Genomic DNA, 15902 nt, shown 5'->3' on the forward strand with positions numbered 1-15902 from the left:
CAATTTTGCGTCCTGGGACCTTTTCCCAGTCGGCGGGATGATGTCCATGTTGGAGGAGGCCAGAGGGTCCTCGGAGCCTGTGGACTGCAGGTCCGTCGCAGCGCCCTGTCCACGAGTCTTGCCCCTTTGCTTGCCCATGGCTCTTGTTAGCAGGGTGGCGCCGGAAAGGGCACAGCAGATCGCCGCCGCCTTCTCCTGTATCTACTCCGGGCGCCGGGCTGCGTCCGCCGCAGGATCAGGGAGTGGAGTTCAAGGGTGGGAGCAGCAAAGGCCTAGGGCCGGCAGGTAGCGAGTAGAATCCCTGTCCTCGCCGTCAGTGTCAGTATTGGCGGCTTACCCAGGGAGGCCCCGTGTGCAGAGTCGACTATAGCTTCCCGCAGTACAGTTGAAGGAGGTAAGGTGGCCCGCTGCCAGTGTCTGATGAATCGGCCCTACGCAGGTGCACTCTCGTAGTCTGGGCCAGTGTGTTGTGGTAGGCCCGCAGGGTGGGGGTCCCACTCTCCCGTCGTCACTCGTGGCCGGTCGCCCCGTTAGCCAGATCCTGCAGCCCACCGCCCCTTGCTCATCGCCGGGCACACCGCCCTCCGCAGGGCGTTGCACCTCGTGGAATCCCAGTCGCGGTTCCACCAATCGACCAGTGTATGGGCCAGAGGAGCTCCTCCTGGCCGGGTCCCAGCAACAAGATGGCGCCAAAGGACTGCCAATGAGGCCTGCAGTGTCGGGGGGGGGGTCCGGAGCAAGCGGCGCTTGTAGCTGATGTCCGGCACTGTCCGCCTTACAGTCCCGGGCGGCGCAGCAGGGAACGGGCGTCCTGCCCACCGCGTGAATGAAGACGGGCAGCTAGGTGGAAAGAGCCTCCGCCCGATCCGCAGTGCGCCCAGCAGGATGGCCGTGTAGGGCCCCGCAGCGTAGGCGGGGGCCGCTGGGTCACCGCACGATCAGGACACCCCCCCACAGGCAAGGTCCGTCGCTGGGGTCCGTCTCAGTGGTCCGGCGCGGAGTCCGATCTTACCGCGCCAGAGGCTATGGGGAGGCCGGGGAGAATGGCCACTCGAGCCCGGGGCTTCACCTTGCGCAGTAGGCGGCTTCCGGGACAGCCGCGCCGAGCTTCAGCAGAGCGGGCGGACTGGAGAAGCACCGCTCCGCTTCTAGGATGACACCCTCGGGGACCTCCGCTACAAGTATGAGGTGGGTTGCAGTGGGGGAAAGCAGGATATTTCGCTAATGTGAAGGATTACGGACGGAGCTCTCGGGCTACACGTCCACCATCTTCGGCTTCAGGCCACGCCCCCCGAATTAGCGATTACATAATAGATCATCGCAAATTATGAATCGCAAATCATATGCATGAAAAGGTCTCAAATTGCAAATCTGTGAAAAATCGCAATTTGCACTTCTTTTTTTTTTTGTCCTCATATTCGCCCTTGGTGACCATATAATAACGAATATTTAGAGGAGATGACTGGGACACTGACCCAGATTAACTGGGGGGGATTTTAGTGGTTCCTACCGGAGTATCCCACAGTGCCAAGCATCCATACCTCAATCATCGTCAGGTGGTACCAACTGGATTAGCATACTGCTCAATACAACCCAAATTGTAACCGACATCTCCCCTGTTGGGTATGTATAACAAAAGAGGATCGAGTAAAACGACCCTGCAAGCAGCGGAATCATAGGACATGGGGGAAAAAAACAAACAAAAAACCCTTAGTATTATAGGCTATGATTACCAGTTCAAAAGTAGCCAAAATCTTCTCTTGTGTTGGTTACCTACTCTAGCCATGTCTAGTTTGGACATCTGTAGCATTGCTGCACGCCAGTAAGTAAAGAGAGGAGGTGTCTTATCTTTCCACCGTCTGCATATTTCTCTTCTGGCCAACAAACAGCTATAGAAGACCAATTTTTTACACATCCCGTCAAGCTCTGGTATAATACCAAAGAAAACTAACATGGAACTCGGGCTAACTTGCGAACCTATCGAGAGGGAAGAACAAATTTCATTCCAAAATAATGATATAAACGGACACTCAAAAAACATATGAACATCTGATGCTGCTACCAAGCCACATCTAGGGCATGCCACCTGATCATTATTGGGGAACTTTGATAGACGCAATGGAGAGTAATACACTCTGTGCAGTGTGAACAAGTGATTACGGCGGAGCCAAGATGGTTTGACAGTCTCTCCCAGAATCTTAAATGATTTTAGCCACAGACCCTCCACATTGGTATTGGTGATATATGTTTCCCATAGCGAGAGGGGTAGCAGAAAATCGCCATCAATCTCATCCAGAATAAGGTTGTACCAAAATGTAATCTCTTTTTTGAAAGGTGGTTTATACATCAGATGGGTTACTATATTACTATCGATGCCTATTTTAAACCTACCCCTGCCTTGACTATAGGCCTGTGACCAACTCTGGATTTGGAGGTACTTAAATCGTGAGAAACAAGTTCCTATTATTGAACTCAGGGTCTCCCATGAGAGTAAGATTCCTTCAACAAACAATTCCCCCCATGATGTGAGTCCGGCCTCTCTGACTGGGAGAGCTAAGCTACCCAAAAACCAAGACGGCGTTCCTGGGGAGTCCCATAGCGGGGCCCAACCAAGATGGTATTCCAATTTGAGTGTTCGTCTTAGACTCGCCCATGTTCTGGCAAGGTCTCTCAAAACCTTTAGCTTTACCTTTTTGAAGTATTTAGGGTCACCAAACTTTAACAAAAAGTTTGTTGGCCCGATTTTTTCCCCCTTAAGAAGTGCTGAAAATAATTTCCCGCACCCAGCAATGTTAGGGGTCTTTAAGAGCATCCTGATATGAGAAAGTTGAAAGGCCCATCCATAGAATTTCAGATCTGGTGCTGCGAGGCCCCCTTTTTCTCGACGACGTCTTATCTTCTTCCAAGATAATCTAGGCGTATGACTATTCCATATGAATCTATTTGTTTCGGTTTGGAGTTTGGCAATCAAAGATGGGTCGAAAAAAAGAGGGATAGTATTAAACAAAAACATAATCTTCGGTAAAATAGACATTTTAACCAAGTTAGACCTGCCTATCAGGGAAATAGGTAGAGCAGACCACAATCTCATCGATCTTCGAGCCTCCTTAGCCACCTGAGCAAAATTTAAGGGGGCAATCTTATTGATGTCAGTATAAATGTTTAACCCAAGATACCTGAGGGTAGTACTAGGCTGTACCCCTGCAACCGGTACGGGGTGATTCCAGACCATAATGTCGGTTTTGGATGCATTCACTTCATATCCTGATATTGCACCAAATTCTTCCGCAATAGTTATAAGGGTAGGAAAGGACGAGCACAACTCGGATGAAAAAATAAGAACATCATCCGCATACAATGCAACCTTCTTCTCCCATCCTTCGAAAATAAAAGGTTTTATATTAATGTTATCCCGAATTAATTGAGCAAAAGGTTCAATATTTAAATCAAACAGAAGTGGTGAGAGAGGACACACTTGACGGGTTCCTCGAGTGATGTTAAATGACTCAGTAAGTTCACCGTTAACCAATAATGAGGCAGAAGGATTTTTGTATAATAGCTTAACAGCTCTCCTAAAATTATCACCTAGATTAATCTTTTTCAGCACTTCCTCTAAATATATCCAGTTTACCCTGTCAAAAGCTTTTGTAGCGTCAAGAGTAAAAACAGCTAAAGGAAGAGATGCTAATGTGGCCATGTCTATTGCACCGATAAGATCATAAGTCAATTTGTAAAGTTGCCTTCCCTTTACGAATCCTTTCTGGTCCACATGCAAAATGTTATTTGCAACTCCCCCCAATCTATTTGCAAGCACAGATGTAAAGATTTTGTAATCTGTGCTAAGAATTGAGATTGGCCTGTATGACCCTCAGCTAGTTGCAGGTTTACCCGGTTTTAAAATCAAAGTTCTGGAGGCCCTATCCCAAGATGCTGAAGGTAAGGCACCATCCAATAGGATACTGTTAAACAGGTCCGTTAAGTGAGAAAGAGTTGTTGGGCAAATTAGTTTATATATTTCAGAGGGTAGCCCATCAGGTCCTGCAGCCTTACCTTTTTTACTTTTAGAAATGGCGGAGCTTACTTCCTCCTGTGTAATAGGGCGATCTAAGGCATCCCTTTGTTCTAAATTTAAGGTCGGAAGAGAGATACCAAATAACCAGTCCCTTGCTTGGCTCGGTTCTACCCTCTTATCTTCTTGATATATTTCAGTGAAGAAGCTTCTAAAGGCTCCACTGATTTCTTCATCTGTAGAGTATAATATTCCATCCTTACAGATGGAACTAACATTGTTTCGTGCCCTATCTGTTTTAGACTTCCAGGCTAGGAGCTTCCCGGCACCTTCCCCATATTCGAAATGGGCCAACTTGCTAGCCTCCCATCTCTGTAAAACCCGAGCATTCAGAACTGAGGAGAGATCTCCTTTTAAGACCGTTAATCTGTCTTGCAGCTCCACTAAGGGGGACCCTGATGCTACCGGGCTTGAATCAATCTCTTCTTGAAGCCCTGCGATCTCTAATTCAAGAGAGGCTACTGCATCCCTGTAGGTTTTGTTTTTACATGCCGATAGATTGGTTAAATAACCCCTTAGTGTGGCTTTGAAAGCGTCCCAGGTAATCCCAGGTAAGGCAGACCCCTGATTAATCTCCCAGAAAGACTTAATTTCCTGATTTAATGCTTCTATGATATTGGGTGAAGCAAGAATTGATCTATCAAAAGACCAATTTCTTAGAGAGGCCCTAGAAGCAGCCTCAAGTTCAAGAAGGATGGCTGTGTGGTCAGAAAGATAAAAGGTAAATGAGAGATTGATTTTACCTGTTTAACCAAAATATGACTGATCAAAATGAAGTCTATCCGAGACTGATGATGAAATTTATAGTTCTTAAATGTGAACCCCCTTTGAGACCCATGAAGTGCCCTTGCTCTCTGCACCACCTAGATTCAGCTACCTTCCAGGGAGTAATTGCTACCCTGAGCACAATACCCTCCTACTCCAGCAGAGTATGCAGAGATTTGCCACTCTGTACTCCGCTAACAATGCGAAGTTTAGCCAAAAACTCTCACTCCGTGATGTAGCAGAGTTTGCCCTGCCACCCACCCCGCTTTCTGGCTTACCTGGTCACGCTGGTCTTTCTTGCCCTGCTCGGGCTGTTCTCCTCCTCCTGGCGGTCTGCAGTTCTCTCCACTCCCGGTTCAGACACCCCAGACGCTCTACATCACTCTTGGGAAGACTGCGCATGCACAACTCTTGGGAAGACTGTGCATGCCTCTCGCATGCGCAGTCCTCCCAAGGGTGATGTTGAGCATAGGTGTTTCGTTTTGGCTGTGGAGTGGAGAGAGGAGTCAGCCATGAGGACAGCCCGGGTAGGGCACGGAAGCACTGGCATGACCGGTTAAGTCTGTGTGGGCCTCGGGTGGGTGGCAGCAGGAGAAGGAGCATAGCAGAATTCTACTGAGTATTTAGCCAACTCTGTGGAATTCAACGAAGTGGCACTCCGCCAACTCCGCCCACCCTTAGTAATCACTGCAGCTGGAGGTGTCTCTCAAAGTGCCCTATCGCGCTTTTTCAACTCATTCCTTGATGCCATGTTGCAGAGGATACACCAACACATGAGGTTTCCCATAACATCACAGGAATTGCAGAAAACTAAATTTGATTTCTATCAGGTAGCCCATTTTCCCCATGTAATTGGTTGCATTGATGGTATGCATGTAGCCATTTGTCCCCCCTCAGCGAATGAGTACATTTACAGGAACAGAAAATCATACCATTTATTGAACATACAAATCATCTGAAATTCCAAAAACATCATCACAGACATAGTGGCTAGTTACCCTGGCAGTACACATGACTCCTACATCTTCAGACATAGTGGCATACACAGATGTCTCATTGTGGGTGAATTTGAAGAAGGATATTTGCTTGGTAAACATATGTAACACTGTCTTGCAGACTCTTCTGCCATGGTGATATATAGCAGTGAGTAATGTGTTTTCTTTACATCCTGTAGGTGATAGCGCATACGCTGTGCGCTCCTTTGTACTAAGGCCATACCTGAATCCAACTACCCAAGTGAGCAGCGATATAATGATGCACATATCGCCACACGCAACGTGATTGAGAGGAAATTTGGTTTACTGAAATCTAGGGTCCACTGCCTCAACAAAACTGGTGGTGCATTGCAGAACAGGCCAGATCCATGTTGCAAACTTGTCATTACATGTGCCAGGATGCACAACATAGCCACTAATAGAGGTATGCTCCTGGAACACTCTGACAGCGAGACTGACAAAGACAATCAGCCAAAACAACCACCACAAGCCGCATGCGGTCACAGTGCAGCAGAGGGGAGACAGAGATGTGCAGAAATCACTTGATGTTTCTTTTAAGGTAGGTAATGATGAGACAACACACTACGTGCTCAACTGTTTAACAAAATGTGGTTGTGTTAATGCACACATACCAGGTGCATACAAGTGTTGAAAAAGCAAATGAAATGATATTACATTGCAATGGTACTTAAATGCCAGTACATACAATGTTCCTGCTACTGGTTACGACAACAGATTTGTAAGTGTCCATGTATTCACTTTTGTGCGGCCACGCACACCCGGAGGCCTATCAGTTGACTCTGACACATCCCTTGTGGAGCCTTCTGTGCCAGTGTTGCTCCCAGTACTGCGCCTCCTGGTAGTTGCAATTGGTTCCATCATGTTACTGCGGCTCGAGGCCTCCTCACTCTCACCCCCTCCCAGAACGTTTTTGCCACCAACTGCAGCAGTCTGGAGTTGCTCCACCGCATTGGTGACCTGGATAAGGCCCATGGTCACATCCCAGCAACAATGGCTGATCTCAACTTGCATCCCAACAGCACAACAGGACAGCTGAGCTGTGGTTGTGCTCAGCCTATTGATGGCCCTCGTGTAACCATCTAGGCACACCATCAAATTGTGATGCCTGGTCATTCTGCATCACCCTACACAAGTCATGCATTGCTTTGGTGACATTAACAAAGTTGTCATTGCTAGCCCTATGTCCTTCCACAAAATCAGTGTTGAGCTCTTTCAGGCAGTCACAGATGTCCCCTATGTTGGTTGCCAATATCCCTAGTAGGCCCTGCATTAACCTCCTGTTTTTGCATTGTAGACGCTGGATTTGAGCATTTTCCCCTCCAGTCCACTCCAGGCAGCAGCCCCATCATCTTCTGCCGCAGTCATGTGTGCCCTGGACCGTTGCCTGCAGAAATGTATCGCCCTGCGCCGCATTGGTACCTCTGGTGTTGTGGGTGTATGGGCAGCCTGTTGTGTTGGAGTGTCAGGTTGGCTCGCCTCCTCACTCTCCAAATCTGGTAGTGGTGGGACTTATCTCCTGCATCAAGTGGGTGCAGATATGGGTGATGATGCTTGCACTTCTGTTTCCTCTTCAGACTGTGCATCATGTTCCTGCGTGTCATGGACATCACCCACGTGACTGTCCTGTGCAGCTGCATCTGTGATGTTAAACAGTGCAAGTTCAGTATTTTTTGGTGTACATGTATGTGACATTGTGTATGCCGTTGTCTGATAAAGTTATTTGGTTACACACAAAATCTAATTTAGTCACTTCCTTGGTATACTCTGATGCACTAAAGTTGTTTTGATACCTCCTTGACTTGTCCTTAGATATTTCTGTACACTACTATCATAATGCATTTGGGTGTTGCAAGTAAAATGTGGACTGGACTCAGATTTGCTACACTATGCATGATCTGCATTAGGGGCTATTTTTGTGAGATTAAAAAATAAATGATAATTTGTATTGATCTTACCTTATGGGGTACCAGCCTGTTCCGAGGTGTCTATCTGTGTAATGCCAACAACTGCTTCCAGCTGCAGTGTTGATTTGACCATGTCCCCCAGAGGTGTGTTGGCACATTCCACAGATGGTCTTCCTCCATTTTTTTTTTACATCGGCAAGCCTTGCAGACACACTTTCTTTTGTTCGGCTGTGCAGGTCATACCAGGGCTTGTGCAGGTCAGATATTGAGCGCTGTTTGACCCCCATTGCATTGACCTTAGATTGGATTCCCAGCCAAATCCTCCTTTTTACAGACTCTGCAACATGCAGTGATAGCTTTCCAAACAGTTTGTCGTGGCTCTGCACCACTTCCTCAATGAGGCTTTCAAGTTCTTTTTTCACTGAATTTCAGCTTCCTTTTGCATCCTTCACCTTTCTTGCCCCCTGTTTCAGAAAACATGCTGGTGTTTTCCCACATATTTTGCTCCCAAGACAGCTTATTTTTACTCATGCTCAGCTCCAACAGTCTGCCTCCTCCTCTGACTCTCTCAGTGAGCATGTGTGAGCAATCCCCAATTTACTTCCTGGTTGTGATGTCATCCAAATGCAGCAATATGGGTAAATCTCTTTTTGCGAATCGTGTAATAGAAGTTTCGCTATTTGCTAACCGGTACTAGTGGAATCGCTATTTGCGATTGTAATTATTACAGAATCGCTAAATAATAGCAAATTTATTGATGCCTTCACTTTTGCGATTCCCAAATAGGGATTACTTAAAAATCGATATTTAGGTATCGCAAAAATTATGCTTGATGCATATGGCCCTTCGTTCCAAGTTTGCTACTGCTAACGCTCCTGATCCAGAGGAGCGTACAGGTACGCTCATGCCAGTCCACTCTTATCACTGATTGCAGGCTTAACACGGAGCATCCACTGCTCCCCTCTTGGCCAGAGTGCACAGAGTTCTCGACCGGCACTTGTACACATCGCCCATTAAAGCCTGTATCTACACAACCCCACCGGCATTGTACCCTTTCGATACCAGACAGGACACTACCTGTTCTCCCCTGCCTCTCATCTGCCACCTACTCAGGCTTGAAATTTTATTTACCTAGCGACCAATTACTCATTCAGTCTCGGACGGGACTTCACCTCCTCTCCTTGGCTTGTGACCTGCGGTTGGTTCAGGCTCCACCACATTGCAATCTCCCTCCTGCTCCCCAGCCATCTCAATGCCCATTTCCATCAGGATGTGCCCTGGTTACTAACAACCCATTTTTTACAGCAACTTCACAGGCATGTGGTTCACCACTTAGTCCTGATGATATCCCAATATCTAGCCGGGATCGAAACGTTGTCAACACATACATCTTCAACTCTATACAGTAATTTGTATCTAATTGTGGAGTATAAGATGCAAATCTGATTGTGACTTTTTGCTTACTTACATTTTCACAAATTGAAAAGTCACTTTTTAAGTCACTGGCCTGTGGTAAGGAAATCGGCTGATTTCCCATTACCCTGCCACGTCCTGCTCACTCACCTTTTCGTATAATAATTTGTGGGTTGAATTTAATTGTAATAAATGTCTCTATCATTCCATTTGATATACTCGTAATTCTATTTTTGATTGTAAAATTTTGATATTGTGCCAATTTGCAACTTGTATGGGACCATTGTTTTTCTTACCATATGTTCACCCTTGGCCCCCTCAGACTTTTAGGGTCCCCTTGTTTATTTTCTTGTACCTGCAGTGACCAGCAATTCAAATGAATTTGCACATTTTTCGTTCAAGATCTCAAAAGATTTTGGCTGGTACATATATGGGCAAATTCGAAAAAATAGTATAAGAGTCAAGGGAGAGTCACCATTTTCAACAATGCGATCTGACCCATCACAGATAATGCTATCGTCTTCCAGAATGCCATCTGAGTTTGAATGGTGGACACCCGTCCATGTAAGGTTTCTATTGAGTAGGTCGGCTGAGGAGCAATATATACGTATACCTAGGTAGCGAAACGTAGCAGCCTGCCAGGGCACCACCATTTCATTATAGGCAAGACCTGGGTCTGGGAGGACCAACACAAAAGGAAATAAACAGAACTTCCTCCAGTTCACCCAGAGGCCCGACAGCCCCAAAAATCAATTCAGTAGTTTAGCTATCACACCCTGTACAGTGTGGACACCCTGGAGATACAACAGCAAATCGTCTGAATATAGGGACGCTACGTGTAAGGTGTCACTCAACCAAATGCCCCGGTCCGTGCCGGCCTGTGAGGTTCCGCAGTCAATGGTTTAATTGTCAGGGAGAATAGCAAAGGCAAGAGAGGGCACCGACTCAGATATTAGTAAACCAGTCCTGGCCCAAATGAGAGGCTGTGTGTACAGTAGTTGTACCAAGTGTATGAAGCGCGCTCCAAGACCATATTGGCGCAATGCCGCGAGTAGGAATGGCCATTGCAATGAGTTGAAAGCATTCTCAAGGTCCAGCACCAGGTATCCAGCCCAAGCCCAGGAGTGCGGTGCTTAAGCCTGAAGTTGAAAAAAGTGTTGGAGATTTAATGAGGTGTTACATGGTGGCACAAATTGATTTTGGTATGGGTTTAGCAGAATTAGAATTAAGGGAGCGAAACGGGCTACTAGCATGTTGATCACAATTTTTTAATCTGTGTTCAGTAGCACAAGTGGCCTATAGGTTCTCAGTTCCTTTGGGTCCTTAACAGGCTTAGGGAGGGAGACCAGTTGAGCCTCGCACTGGGACCCAGACAGAGTGGCAGCTGAAAGGGCTTCTTCATTTAATAGCTTCAACTTCGGGGCAAGCAATGTGGCATAGTTTTCATGACTGGTATTGACATAAGAAAGGTTTCTTTAATATTTGTGTGTGGCTGTGTATTCTTGTAAAATTTTGATTTCTGCAAATGTTTGGGGGTTGGGTGGTGTTTGAGGAGTAGATCTTTTAGTTCTGGCTATTTGGCGTTTTAGAGTTGGTATGGAAGGTATTTGTCCTGTTACTGTTACATGTTCAGGAACCCTAGTTAGAACGTTTTGTAATGTTTGGCTACTGGTTTGTTGGAAGCTGGTGCTTGCTTCCTTGATGGTTTCAAAAGCATCTCTCACCTCAATTTCTGTGACCTTGGGAGGTTAGTTTTGTTCCTTAACATTATTAACATTTGTTTTTCTTGTTGTTGCTCTCCCATAGCAAGAACTGGAGTAGTATTTACTACATTTCCAATGGGTTTTATTTTCTGGTATTTTCTCTTGCGAAGTATAGCCCATGTAGCACATAAGTAGTTTTCCTTTTTGTGCGGAGATTACCTTTGCCCCATCTGTTTTTTTCCCTGTATATTTGTGAATGTATGTATATATATATATTCACAGGGTTCTATTTTTTCTGTTGGTTAATGCAGAAAATGTTATTTTTAATAAAGTGTTACATTTAGTTTGTTAGTTTCGTTTATTTAGTCTCTATTTTTATTTAGTTGTTTTAAAAAATGCTTACTAATTTTAATTGATTTAGTTTATTTTGTTGATGTTGTTTTGTTGAAATCTGTAGAACCAAATAAAATAAAAGTATTTGTTAGTTATGTTTTGCTTTTTTAATACATTTTTCAGTTTTAACCAGTTAACTCTATTAGTTTGTAGAGATATATACACACTTTGTCTTATATTTTTCATTAATGTTGATTTTGTATTTGTTTTGGAAGTAAATCTTGTTTTGAATTTTCTATGTGGAGTTTTAATTAAGGTTAGTCTGTGAAATATAAAGGAAAACATTTTATTTTTAGTCAATTTGTTTATATTTTTCTAAGCTAATTTTATTGATTTATTTAAAAAGTTTTGTTCTTACCTTTAGTTAATGTTTTTCTGTTTAGTTGTTTGTGTAGATGTTTTTTGTTCTGTTTTCTGTCTAGCAAAGTTTTTTCCTACTGCAGTGTTAGTCCATTTCATGGTAAATTTTTTGGTAATTATTTGATGGTTTTTATAGTATGTATTTAGTATGTATTTAGTTAGTTAGAGTTTTGTATTGGTTTGTGTTGTTGTAGTTTACATTTTTTTTATTTTGTTCAGTAGTATAATTAAAATGTATGTATTAATTAATGTATACATATTTTTATATATGTAATATATAAAGTCCGTGTATTTTTGATAATTGTGATATTTTTTAATGTAGTGTTTGGTTATTTATTTGTTTTGTATTTTTAAGTGTAGTTGTTTGTGCTATAGTTGTATTCATGTTGTATTTGTTTTTAATGTTTGATATATGTTACTTGTTTATATTATTGAAAATAGTTTATTTGAATGTTTAAATGTTATTTTTTTGTATAGTTTATATGTATTTTATCGATGTTTGTGTTGTCGATATTACGCATTTCGATGTTTTTGTTGTAATATATGTTATTTTAATTTTAGCGATTGTTTGTGTTCTTTTTTTGTTTTCAATATTTTAGTCATCAAAATTTTGTATCGCGATTTTTTTAATCAATATTTGTGTTATTTTAATTTTGTGTATTGGGTATTGATATTTTGTATACAACATTACATTGCATATAATACAAAGATTAAATATGTGAACTACTTCTTTCAACACACAATTTTCCAAATGCAATATCAAAGAACAGAAACGATAATTCAAACATCTTCTCAATAGGCTAAATGATGTTTCCTAAATCATTTGCATTGAAAATATCCAAAATAAACTAGTTATTTTATGTTTACATCTTCCCAATAGGCTGAATGATGTTTTCAAAATGTTTGCACCAAAAAATCAGATGTGAATTTGGAAATTCGTAAGGCAACCGACATTTGAATTCCAAATGGGCATCATTAAAATGTGTCCATCCTTTATTGCATCTCAAATACGCAGTATAGTGTGCAGATGTTGTACTAGGTCCATCATAGAAAATAATAGCTACTGATTTAACAGTTCTTCGTGAAATTTACATTTGACTATCAACACAATTTTTTGGGGGCGTTTCCAATTATCTTCTATCTGCTGTACAATGTTGTAGCATTAAAATGACATATTGTCCAAATCTTTCTATAAGTAATGTTGACAACATTTCTGATTTGCAGTGAGTACATTTCATATCTTTAATAGCTGATTTTACTAACTTGTTAAAAGACACTGTTTTGCAATGTGATATTGTCAAATATATGAATCGTTCAGTGTCTATGTCAGTGGTAGAAGAAAATGAACAATCTTCACATTTATGATGCCATCTGTAACGTAGTCCAAACAGATTTTCAATTTGTATTCCTTCATCTTTCAATACCGCAAGCATAAAAATAAGAAGTTCTTGAGCATCTTGTTGTACATTAAGGAGTCGATTCCGATTTCGGCAGGAAAAAGTTCTACCCGTCACGGACACGTCAATATTTCCAACCGAACCAAATAGCTAAGCACGATGCGATGCTTGAAATTCACTACCAACTCATCCGGAAACTATATTATACGTCTGAGTCAACAGGAAAGGAGACTGACACGATACACTCGTAAGCGACCGACTCCATGTCGCCAAGCATCAACACGACACGACTAAGTCGGATGCAACCAATGCCACATAGTCAAGCATTTTAACAACCCAACAGACATGTACGCAAACGATTACAAACAGCCAAGCACATACACGACGCGAAGACTCTGTCTTGTACCTTGTGGATGTGTTCTGCTGCGATTCGGAGCTAAAATACGCCTGGGCTGGATGCTTTAAGCAGCTGAAAAAATAGTCCTGTACGACATGTCCAAAATACGCATTGTACTTGGGTGTCCATATGCCGCTTGCGCGATGCTTCCGTATGACTCAATTTCTGTGTTTCTTGAGCCTGTTCGCAACTGACATAGTGCACAAATCGGAGCGGATGGTTCGGTCAGAATTTTGCAGGTTAGATGCACCGTCCTTGCTGGTTTGGATCGAGAAACTCTGGATACGAGTCAGTAGTCCGGTAAGCTTACGAATTGCATTGGGAAGGCATTTTTTCCAGAATCTGAATCGACCCCTAAGTGTAAATTGTGAAGAACTAGAATATATATCCTAAAGATGCCGAATGCCAGAAGCAGTATGGATTATAGTTTTATCAGTTTTCAACTTTTCAAAAATATAATGTGACAAAGAACAAAATCTTTTTTCTCGATTTTGCATAATTTGATGATGAAGGTTTTCTAAAATAAATACGACTTTTACAATAAATTAGCATAGCAGTTGATACCTGAACTATTTTTTGACTGGTATTCTCAGATTCATCAACAGTGTCCATTTTCATTTTCTTTACTGCCTAAAAGTTCTCTTGAATTGTTTTCTTCTTTCCAGCCTCTCTAGAGTGTTTCTCATATTTTTGTTTTGGACATACTACACGTTTTTCATATATGAGATATTCACCTAAGTTAGGAGCATAGAGTCTTCTTTTTTTATTTCAAATCATTTTTATTAAATTTTCAAGAAATGAACAAATAATAATGGTGACACAGTAATAATGATGAACACAATGGTGAGATGATAACCAGAAATGAAAATGAGATTGCTGACAAATCATAACAAATACAAAGTAAATAAAAAACAAATAGAAAACAACATGAAAACAACAAAAAAACAACACGTTACTCAAGTGCCTTGCCATGATGATCACAGTGAAGCTGTGGTGACACACATGTGGACAGCCAAGCATAGTTATCACATGGAGAGTAATAAAACTACTATACAATCCAGGTATATCAAGCAAGTACATAATTGTAATAGTGGAAAATACAATACAGTGCAGGAGTTTCATTGTGAATATGTCTTTTACAAGTAATACATTATGAGGAATTGAATATACTTTCAGGGAATGTCATATAAGAAGGTAAAGGCTTCAAGGGACTTCCACAGCTTCCTTTGTGATTTACGCCAGGGAGAGGCGTGCAGTGCGACGTTGTCTGCTCCTCTAAAGAAGGATCACCATTCTTGCCATATCCTAAATGAGACTTACTTGGAGTTTTTCCACTTGTTCAGAACAATTTTACAGTGCTAAAGTGAGCATAAGATCTAACAAGTATCAATCATTCAATCATTCACATCTGTGATCTTAAGGTCCAGAGCACCTAGTAGGACCTAGGTAAATTCCCTTGGAGGTACTATGTTTAAGGTATTGCCTATACATTCATAAATCTTATCCCAATATGTTTGCAGAATAGGGCAATGGAAAAGCATGTGGGCAAGGTTACCGACGTGAAATTAGCAATTCCAGCATGCGGGGCTCTCACTGAGATTGAGTTTAAAGATCCTCTTGGGTGTCCAGGACGTCCAATGTAATAACATCAGCTTGGTTTGTGGTAATATTGGAGAGATTTTATTCGAGAAGGGGGTGATATGTATCTTTGGTCAATCGAATGGGATATTGGTGGATTTGGATTTGGATTCTAAGTTTCTTCACACTTCATGTGAGATTTGCAAGGCTTAGGAGATAGGAGTATATATTTGTCAGAGGCGGTGTGTCCTGACTTTAGTAGCTGTAGGATCTTTGATAGTATTGACGGATCGGAAGGTTTAATAGAGTGCATCGTGAGGAGAGATTTTAGCTAAAGGAATTCCTAAAAATATATCAGGTTTAGCCCGTGATGAGACTGAAGCACGGAAAAAGGCAAGGGGAGGGTTCCTGTAAAAAGGTCTTTAACTAGATGTATGCCACTTTTTAAACCAATGTTCCCAATAGACCATACCTCCATCAACCTTTAGGTTCAGATTTTGCCAGAGAGAGGACAAGTTGGATTTGTTAATTTTTAATGAGGAGACGTGTTCCAGTTGTAGTAGGGCTCCTTTTATATTAAGCAAGATATATTTCGAGTGGGGTAAGGAGTATATATCCATGGTGAGGAGAGCCGGCAAAGGCATGTCGCTGATGATTGTTTCTTTCTATGTCCATCCAGACTGGGGTGTAGTCAGCCAGAGGGAGTAGCCAGTTAGAACCCTGTTTACAAAGATATGCTGTTTGATAGTTCCTAAAGTTTGGAAAGCCCAGAAATCCTTTTTCTTTGGATAATTGAAGTTTTTTCATAGATATTCTGGGTCTCTTACCTTGCCAAAGGAACGTGTTAAAGACTTTATAGATCCTGTTCAAGAAGTCATTTGAAAACGTCATTGGTAGCATGCTAGCT

Source organism: Lissotriton vulgaris, chromosome 12 (genome assembly GCF_964263255.1).
Source record: "Lissotriton vulgaris chromosome 12, aLisVul1.2, whole genome shotgun sequence".
Lineage (NCBI taxonomy): Eukaryota > Metazoa > Chordata > Amphibia > Caudata > Salamandridae > Lissotriton > Lissotriton vulgaris.